Below are 10205 nucleotides of genomic sequence, written 5' to 3'. Positions count from 1 at the left end.
GTGCAACCATTCCTCTCCCCTTCCACTACACACCCAGAGGAGTAAAGATCCCTTTTATGGCATCTTTGACTAAATATCTATCTAATCTCCACTGGCACACCTCTGGGTATGGGGAACTCACTATCTCCCAGAATCCCATGGAGCCCAGCTATAACATAGCTTTCCTATTGTCCCAGATGCAGAGGAAGAAGGGTCTGTGCTCAGACTTGCACCTTCAGAACAGTATTGGGTAGTGAGAGACAGACAAGGAGACCAAGTGGAAGGTTATCACCATATCCCAGGTGAGGGATACAGAGGACCTGTGTGAGCAGAGAGAAGGAGAATGGACAGACAGTCTCATCTTTGAGATGTAGAGTCTGCTCTCCCTCCTCCCCCATTCCCCTCGGGCTCCGGATCTAAACCTTGGTCAGCCTTGAAGGCTGCCCTCAGAGGCTACACCCTCTAGGAACTTTTCCTTGGTGCTCTTGCCCCTGAGCTCTTTTCCCCTGTCAGCCTGTGCATTCCCCAAGGGTAAGGCCCATTTTATTCCATTGGAGATCCCTTTCTCTAGAACATGGGATGCTGTATATGACAGAGGGAGGCTTCTGCCACCTTAGAAAGGGAAGCAGGCATCACACCAGGGGCCTGTGATCAGTGACACTGTGAACCAATATGGGCAGGCTGAGCCCATCTCCTCTTTACCAGGAGACCCAAAGAAACAGACATGGTATCCTTCAATTTCCCCAAGGCACTGGACAAAGTCTCTCCTGATACCTAGGCTGGATAATTGTTGTCAGGTGTAGCTGAATGATAACTGGTTAAATTTGGAAGAGTAGGGATGGGGGAGGTGATCCCCAGAGGAAGGTCCTCCCTGGTCTTTCCTAGGCCTCAGTCACTGGTTTAGATTACATCACTTCTCACATTTGCAGATTCCATAAAGCTACAAAGGATGGCTAGCGTGCCCACTTCAGGAACCCAAAAGAAAGCCTTCGGCTAGAATGATATTTCTATGCATCCCTCAGTGCCTTGGAGAGGGCCCTCCACACATTTGATGCTTAGTCAATACTATTTCAATGTAGAGACGGCTACAGGAGGGAAGAAGCCATCTTAGATCCACTAACTGGACATCTGTGTGAGGGAAGACAGAGCAGCTGAGCTGGGGGCTCAGGAAGGAGGCAGCTGCTGCCACTGGCCCTGATCTGGTACCACTCCCAGCCTTGGGACGATGCTCCTAATATAGAGCCCTTGCCCCAAGGCTGCTGGCCCTACTGTGATGTGGGGGAGGAAGAATAAGAAAGCCAGGTAGCCTTAGGGTGGCTTAGATGGGATCCTGGGGGAGTGACACTTTCAGAGCACTCTCCCTGTGTGCCCCCCTGGATTCTCCTTGCTGCTGGGTTGGGCTGGGAGAGCTGACCAGTAATGAGCCTGGTCAGTCACAAGGGGTGGCCATGTTCTTGATAAGCCTTCTTAGTCTTTCTTCCAGTCCTGAGGACTGCTGGGGGGCTGGGGTGCTCAGAGGGCCTTGCCAGGCATAACTGAGTGTGGAGGCCCCCACTGGCCTCCCTGGAGTGACTGGCCTCCCTGGAGCCACCAGCCTCCTGGGAGCGATTGACCTTCTTGGAGAGTGCCTCAAGAACTGTTTGCCTCCTAAAATCTTCCCTTGGTCAGAATAATTCAAAGGAGGAAGTGGTTTAACTGGGTGTATCCTGCATGAAGACAGGCCAGAGTCTCATTCTTGTCTTGTCCTTAGGTATTCCCTGGCTCTCCAGAAGGGTGCATTCTGTGGATAAGGTAAGGAAGACCATGGGCCTAGGTGGCCTTTGAGTAGGCTGAGAGGACTTTAGGAGGCTTTCTGGTCCATCCCCCAGACCCTAGCCAGGACTGCCCTGACATCATCCCCATTTCCTGACAACCCACGTCACCCTCTTCACCTGGGGTCAAAGATGGCAAAACTAGGTTCAGATAAATGAAGTGAGATGTTGTTCCCCTCTGCAATGAGCACTGAGAGTGGCCCATGGGTGCATGGACATGTGGCCATACCACAGCCTGATGAGTGCACAGGAAGCCCAGTGTATGTGCTCCAGCAGGTGGTGTAGACAGTGAAGCCTACCAGCATACAGAGAGGGGAGAAGCCAGGGACAGCAGCCATCATCCAGGAAGGTTGGACAGGATGAATCTTGGACAGAGAGGCAAGAACCCCAGGCTCAAGTCCCAGATCTCCCCCAACTCTCAGTGCAATCCTGGGCAAGCCATTGCTGCTTGGGAAACCTCAGTTTTCCCCCTGTACAACAATTAGAGGTTGGAGCTGGGCCATCTCTTAGACCTCCTTTGGTCTGCAGGTGCAGAGCTCTCTTCCCCTGCTGCCATTCTCAGCCTCCAAACTCGGGACTTCTCTGGATTTCTTTGAATCAGCATGCTCGGGTCTCCTTTCCTTGAGCTATGAGCCCTTTCCTCATGTCAGACATACATCTGCCTCCTGCCCCCAGAAAGGAGACAGACAAACCAGCTCAAGATGTTACTGGATGGAATCCTTGCTGAGGCTCCCCAGAACCAACCTGTCATTCCATCCCTGGGGCCCTGACCTCATCTCCCTGTGGTCCTTGACATGTGCCACCCCTCCTGGGAGGGAAGGAAGAAGGGAGGTTCCTGGTGGGCCCAGAAATCCTAGCAGTTCCTGCCAACATGCCCACCCAGTGACCTCAGCCTGGCCTGAAGGCTGGACCACCCGGGGCTCCAGAGGCTGCAGCCAGTGTTCTGGGGTACAAGGGAGCAGCCTGAAATGGATACAGAGCCCTGGCACTCTGGCTGAGGTTTGGGGAAGGCTGGCTGCTGTACAAGCTCAGCTTAGCCTGAGGAGTAGGGGGACTTTTCCTGAGGCCAGCCCTGCGGGATTGGAAAATTAGAAAGGAATGCTCTCCACTTTGGATGAGGAAAAGTTTCCTCCATCCCGCAAGGCCAGTCAGGGCCTCTCTGACCAGGGGCTCACCTCTCTGGTCAGCCTCGCCTGGCACGCCTCATGGAGGGCAGGGTGGGTGCCCCTTATCAGCAGCCCCTAGAGGCCAGCTCCTGCCTGAAGCACGTGTCCCAACTCGACACTGATCAGCAGCCCAGCTGGGTCAGGGTGAGCCTCGTGCTCAGCGGGCAGCTTGCAGGGCCACCACAATCAGGCCTAATTAAAAGAAGGGGTGGGTGGAGCCTGGCCTGATGACTGTTCTCTGTGCCAGGCATCAGATGTGTGGGCAGGCCTCCAGGAGCATCTGTGGGACTTGGGGTCTCCAGGAAGCAAAGGCAGGAGCTGGGTGGGGCTCAGAGGGCTGGCCTGGAGTCAACAGACCTTGGCTTGAACCCTGGCTCTGCCGCGGCCCAGCTAAGGTCCTCCTCTGGGCCTCACTGGCCTCATTTCTAAGAGTCCCCTTTTGGCTCCCAGCTGAAGTGTGGGCATTTCAGAAAGAGCCTGCCTGGGCATGTGGGCTCTGCTACCAGCTGGATGGCAGCTACGGATAAGCCATGTTATCTCTGGAGCCTCAGTCTCCTTCTCTGCAGAATGGGGATAATGAAATATGCTCTGCTCTGACCGTCCCTAGCTGCAATATCTTGGGCAAGTCACTTACCTGGCATCCTTGTCTAGAAAATGGGAAGAAGAACACTCACCCGACTCCAACACTTAGAGCCATCTGGCCTTCAGCAAGACTTCCTCATTCTTGGGGCCTCAGTTTGTTCATCTATATCTTGGGCCTACTAGTTCTGTTATGAAATAGCCCCCAGGCTCCTTGGTGGGGCATGTTGGGAACTTCTAAATAGTAGTGGACACTTGGCCATCACTGGCTGCTTGACACTACCCACTCAGTCCCTCTGTGGGCTTTCACAATGGCAATGACCCACCAATCTTATCAGGTCAACAGGGAGAAGATGATGTTGAAATTGGGACTGGGGGAAATGTTGGATCCTGGCTAAAGTCACCATGGTCCAAGGTCAGGGTCTGAATGCCAGCATCCAGGGCTTTCCCCTCTGGACCTCGGCTCCCTCTGTCTTTCTTCCATTTCATGATTGAAGTAGCTTGTCACCATCGAGGCCCTGTTGTCTTCCTCCATATCCATTCAGCAGGGCCAGAAAGCATTCCTCCATGGAGGTGGAAAGCCTCAGGTATCACTGCCCTCTGGGAGCCCAGATAAGACACAAGTCCAAATGATCCCCGAGCATATTGGGAGATCCCCCTCTGTCCTCTGATATCATCATCCTCCAGGCCAGGCCCCTCCCCCTTCCAGTCCAGCCTCGGCTCTTCTCTGCCCAGTAACCTCAACTAGCTTCCTGCTGCTCCCATGATCTTGAGGAAAGCCTTCAATGCAAACTGGCTCTGGCATAGCTTTGAAGCCTCCTTATCCAATGTTCTCCTTCAGACATGCCACAGTCCAGCCAAACTGCACCCATACAAATCTCCTGCCTCCAGGTCTTTACATTAGCTGGTGCCTTCTTTGTGAAGTTGTTCCTGATCCCCTCTCCATCCTTCCTCTGGATCACCTGATATTTTAAAAATGCCCCTATAGCTGTACACTTTGTTTCCTCTAATGGGATGTAGGCTTCCTGAGAGTAGGGCTGGTTCCATTCTCTACCTCTGTAGCCCCCAAACCCACTTAGCACAGAGGCTGGCCTCTCAGAGATGCTGGAGGGATGTGCGTTAGTGGAGGATGAAGAGGGGATCCCAGGCAGTCACTAAAAGAATACCAGAGAGACATTTCATTTCTGGTTGAATACCTGAAGAATGTATGTGTCTGTATCAAACCCTGTGCCCAGACTTCTGGGGAGCTTGCTTGCACCCTGCCCTCTCCTGTTTCCAGGAAAGTGGAGTCTCTGGGCCATTGCCAAAACACCAGGCCCCAGGCCTTGGGCTTCTTCCCCCGGCCAGCAGCTTGCTCACTCAGGGACCCAACTCTCTTTGAGGGGAGATGCTTGCTTCCCCAGAACTAATGCCAACCTCCTGCCCTGAGGTTTCTGCAATTAGATGTGTGGTGCCGGGGAAATCACTCCTCCGAGGAGACTGATGAGGTCTGTGGAAGGGGCTCTGCTGGAAGCAGAGTGGGGTGGGTCATGGTAGCCAAAGCCTCAGCTCTGGGCCTCTGTGCGGTCGGACTGTGGGGGCCAGCCCCAATCTGTGAGCCTTTGTGAAGGACCTACTGTGCAGCAGACGCAGCGCCTGCCCTCCTACGGCTCAGTGAGGGAAGAGACCGAGCGGGTGATGTTGCTTAAACTCCTCGTAGAAAAGAGGGCAGGGACTTACCCAAGGTCACGTGGATAGTAAGCAGCAAACCCAGGTTCCTGACTCCAAATCTGGGCTGTCTTTACCATCCTATGAAGAGACAGGCTCAGGGAGGGGGCAGCGTGGTGGTGGAAAAATTAGGGCGTGCAGCTGGGAAGCCCGAGTTCCAATCCAGTGCTCTGCCCACAGCCTCCTGCAGGCCCCCAGCAGAGGTCAGAGCCCTACTCTCCCTGTGGGTATCAATCTCAGGTGGCCTGTGCCTCCCCATGGCCCCTGGCCAGGTCTCTTCTCCCACTCCCACCCCGCCAGGCCCTCTGAGTAGGAGGAGGGCTTCCCTGGCATCTCTGTCTGGCCTTTGTGCCCGAGGGCAACCAACAGGGGGTTTCTCTGGACGAAGGAGCCCCCCTCCAGGACAGGGACACTGTGTTCTCTAAGGGGCTGAGTCTTCGATGAGCCAGGAATCTATGGCTTAGTTGTCATATTATGCTTACTGCTCTGGGTGTTGGTACAGGGTACAATGGAAGGTTCCTGTGGGCAGGGGCTGGTCTGTTTGCTTTGGCTTGGCTCTGCTGCCACTGAGGTAGACTGAGCCTTCTGGAAGCCAGGGCCCAGAAGCCTCTGCAGCTATGGGTGCTGGTCTGGGGATGCTCCTGCTGGGGTCAACTGCCCCAGTGGCTCTCTGTCTCTGGGATGCCCCCTCCCTGCCACAGTCCTGTCCTCCTGGGGCCAGGGGGATGCCCCTGCAGGGAGGAGAGTCTCCTGGGGAGAAGTGAGGGTGGGCTGGACAAAGTCCTTGGACCAACTGAGGCAAAACCAGTGGGGAAATGTGGCCTCTCTAGGGAAGGAGAGGGTTTGTGAGAGCAAAGGCAAGGAGACCTGGAAGGAGGAAGGAAGCATATCCAAGCAAAGGCTGGGACTCCTTTTTCAGGCAGCATTGGACCCATCTGGTATGCAGGCTTCTGTGTCAGTTCAAGCCTCAGTAATTCAATCAATCAAGCAAGCATTTGTTAAGCGCCAACTGTGGGCAGGTGTTGGGCATACAGAAGCCAAAACAGACCCACCCTGTCTCCCAGGACCTGTTCTCTTTTTAGCAGAGGTGACAACATGCACATGTGTGTGCATGTGGTATACATGTAGTGCCTGCAAGGCGACTTGAGAGGGAGGCCAGGAAGGAGGAAGGGCATTCCAGGCACAGGGGACAGCCATTGAAAAGATGCAGAGGTTGGAGCAGAGGAGCAGGGAGGAGCCCTGTATGGCACATCTGTGTGTCCAGATATGTGTGGCACACAACAGCACACACGTACATTTTACATGTTCTCGCACACATACAAATGAGAACATAAACTCATGAGATCTGGAGGTGAAAGCATCTTTGACCTCCTCATTTTCCAGACTTGGAAACTGAGGCCCAGACAGGAAGAATGACTTGCCCAGAGCCACACAGCAAGTGGCCGAGCTGGGACTGGTCCAGTCCTCTTCTCTCCCAGCCTTGCAGTATTGGCTACACCATTTCTAGCACCTTTTACCATTCAGGGAGGGATGGGATCAACATTTAGAAGTGCATAGAACAACAGAATTAAAGCTGGCCTGTAGCTGGCCCAATCCTGCTGTGTTCTGCAGCGGGGAAGCAGGCGGGGGTGGGGCCACCCAGGGAGCGAGGAGCAAAACCTGGATCATAGCCCTGACTCAAACCAGGCTTCTGGTAATTCCCTCAGGAGCTTCAGAGGCCGAGGGCTGCCTCTGCCCAGCAGCCATGGGACAACAGACAGAGGGAGGAAAACCTGGATGGACAAATGGAGGGACTGATAGACGGAGGGATGGATGGATGGATGACTGCCAGCTAGGTTCCCATTAGAGTCCCAGCCAAGTGAACACAAGATTTCCCGAGTCTGCAGAGGTGCGTGTTCATTCTTGCCTGGCCTACTTTGCTCACCTGCATCTGCATGGAAAACATGAGATAATGGGTGTGGGGCGCTGTGGGCTGGTTCAGCCTGGCATGGGGGCTCCCCAGGAGTGGCAGCACCTTGCCAGTTGCCACTGTCCACCCCTGAAGAAGCCTCACCTCGTGGGTCAGCTTTACCCAGCACCCAAAGCTTGGCAGAGCACTTCTGGCCCCACAATGACCTTGTGAGCGAGGCCCATGTTCTTCAGATGAGGGCTCTGAGGCGCAGAGACAGGGTTGCCCGGGGCCACGCTGTGGCAAAGCCCTGACTCAGACATTGTGATAGCAAAAATAATAAATAACAGCTTTGAGGTCGTGTGTGAGGGGTTGTAGATAGGATCTCATTTGATGCTCACCACGGCCCTAGGGAGGAGGAGCCCCATTTCACAGTTGAGGAAACTGAGGCAGACATGGGTTAAGGGACTTGCCCAGGGTCCCACAGCTAGGAAGGGTCTGAGGCCACATCTGAACTTGGGTCTGCTCTGATGCCAAGCCCAGCCTGAGTCTAGGTTTCCTGGTCCACTTTCCCCTATAGAAAAACCAGCAGCCTGGCCACAGAGTCATGTTTTTGAATTCAGCTCAATTCAACAAACGTTGATTTCTTTCCTTGTTCTTAAATAAAATCTCCAATTTTAATGTAATCTCTACTTTCCAGTATGGTCATACACTGAAACAGGGGAGGGAGGGAGAGAGGGAAAGAGATACAGTGACACACAGACAAGGAAAGAGAGGAGAGAAGGGGGAATGGGGGGACAGAGATGGAGACAGAAGCAGCTCCATCAGCACCATCCTGACTGGAGATACAGTATCCCATACCCACGGCCCCCCATTTATACAAAGAAGAGGAGGGGCATTTTCTGATCTGAGGAGGCTGAACTCAGTCAGCATCTTTCTGTGGGGGCTCATAGGCCCCATTTCCATTCCACAAACAGCAACCAAAGGCCGTGCACGGAGCAAACCTGGACTGCTCTATCTGATAAGGGTCATTGGGCTGGTGGTATTGGGTCCCAGAAGACCTCACTGATGGAGGGCAGGGATCAGTCTTCTGGTGACCTGTTTTCAGTCACCTCTGTTTATCCAGTGCTAGAGGAGACATGTAGAGTCAGGGAGAGAGCGCTCTGGCTCAGGAACCCAAGGTACCTCCCACACAGACCTTGCTGTGAGATCTTGGGAAGTGATCTGCATTGGGAGAGGGAGTATCCTCACCTGGGAGTTCCCCAGGTCTGACCCCCTCTTCATATCATCTAACTGAAGACTTTGTTCTGTGCTTTGCATATGGTGCAGAGAGAACATAGCCTCAAGTCAGAGGACCCAGGTTCTGTGTTACCTTGGGCAAGTCACTCATCCCTCTCTGGGCTGGGCCCAGTGGCCTCTGAGGTCCCTGAAAGCTCATGGTAGATGGTCCTCTCTAGGGTCCCTTTCCTCTTTCTCACCTCCATCCTCATCATTAGCCAAAAAGCTCAACTTCAGTGGGAGAAGCAAATGCTGTGGTGTTAGGACCTGGGTGTGAATCCAGCCTGTGACCATGGGGGACCCTCCTTGAACCTCAGTTTCTCCCTCTGTCACGACCATCTGGCAGCAGATGGGAGGAATGAGACTGGGAACTGACAGGTGCTCCAGAAGGGAGTGAAGGGACCTGGGATGACTTGCTCTGCCCCGTCTCCTCCACCTTGCCCTGCCCTGCCCTTTTCTTGCATGCCCTTTTCATACACTTGAGCCATAGCATAGTTCATTGATGCTGCATTAGTCTTGCTTGGGTCATGGCGATATCTTCAGGAGCCCTGGTTTTCTCCACTGGTCCAGAGCCCAGCAGCCCCTCTCTATTTCAGGACTGTCCTTGGGAGGAGCCAGGGCTGGAAGCATTCTGGACTGGGGGCCCTGCCCATGGGGCTGGCCCATTCTGGGCAGCAAGCCTGACCTGAGTGAGCCTAGCCAGAGACAGTTGGAGTCCCGAGGCCCATCTCTGGTGTATGAGGACATTCTGGAGGGGTGCTGGCAGTTTGTAGCTTCCACAGATGTTGACACAGCTGACGGCAAACACCAGCTTTCAATAGCAGAGGATGGAGAGGCGGGAGGGAAGGAGCCCATTGAGGACGGGCTGATTCATCCCTTTCACTTGGGCAAACACTGAAGAGAGGCCAGTGCCCAGCGAGGGCCTGGGGGCACTTCCTTAAGAGGGTGGCCCGGGTTCAAGGACGCCAGCCAGAGGCTGGCGAGGGCCGAGTTGCTAAGGAAGCCTCTTCTTGGCGCTGCCCCCCCCCCCCCCCCCCCCAGTAAAGAGCAAAACAAACAGCCCAGTAGGCAGGCAGTAAATCATTCATTCCAAAGGTGATTCTGGATGGCTTTGGGAGAGCCTGGCACAGTCTGCTTTTCAGTTCCCCTTGTTAGAAGTTTTCTTTCATCCAAAAACAAACACTTGGGCCACCACTTTGGGGCTGGCTCTAGGGGCTTTTGCCGCCTACTCTGGACATGGGGGAGCGCTGGCTCTTTGGCTTTCCATGGATCAAAGAAAGAAGGAGGATGGGCCAGAAGAAGGGGCCCTTTGCTTGTTGGAGGGGCCTGGGCCTGAGGGAGTGGAGTCCAAACTAAACACTGAAAAGTGACCCAGTGAAGATGGGTTCCAACTCCCTGAGAGACAGGGGTGTCCCAGATGGGGTGGGGTGACCCAGAGTCTGACCATCCACCCTGACCAGACTCTTCTAGGGGACCAGAGTCATGGAGGCACATTTTTGAAAGGACAGCAGAATGACCAGGAGAAAGGAGGACTGGGGAGCAGGCCCCACCAGTGGCTGTGCTTGAGGGGCTGGAGCTGGCACAGGGGCAAGGGCAGGCAGAGTCAGTCCTGAATGCCAGGGCCAGGCAGGGCAGAACCAGAAGCCCAGGCTCAGACAAAGCCCAGAGCTGACGGCCTCCTTGTTGCAACACTCCGGGTGAGTGCCATACTGTTGAGCTAGGTCAGGATGAGTCAGCACTGCCTCCTGTGACTGGTCACCGGACCCTTGGGTCACTGAGAGGTGAATGCTCCCTTTT

General features: G+C 54.5%; 1 long non-coding RNA gene across 2 annotated transcripts; it reads left to right on the top strand.

The window, feature by feature from the left end:
* The first annotated feature begins 205 nt into the window (after window positions 1–205).
* LOC140496613 (uncharacterized) lies at window positions 206–7811 on the top strand. Of its 2 annotated transcripts, XR_011964342.1 has the most exons (3): window positions 206–281; window positions 1730–1770; window positions 6949–7811. It is a non-coding gene; the product is annotated as an uncharacterized lncRNA (long non-coding RNA). The 2 variants fall into 2 exon arrangements; XR_011964341.1 differs by lacking the exon at window positions 206–281 and having other exon boundaries at window positions 1689–1770.
* Window positions 7812–10205: the final 2394 nt, after the last annotated feature.

Source organism: Notamacropus eugenii, chromosome 3 (assembly GCF_028372415.1).
Source record: "Notamacropus eugenii isolate mMacEug1 chromosome 3, mMacEug1.pri_v2, whole genome shotgun sequence".
Taxonomy (NCBI): domain Eukaryota; kingdom Metazoa; phylum Chordata; class Mammalia; order Diprotodontia; family Macropodidae; genus Notamacropus; species Notamacropus eugenii.
This window is presented reverse-complemented; position numbering and strand designations above follow the sequence as displayed.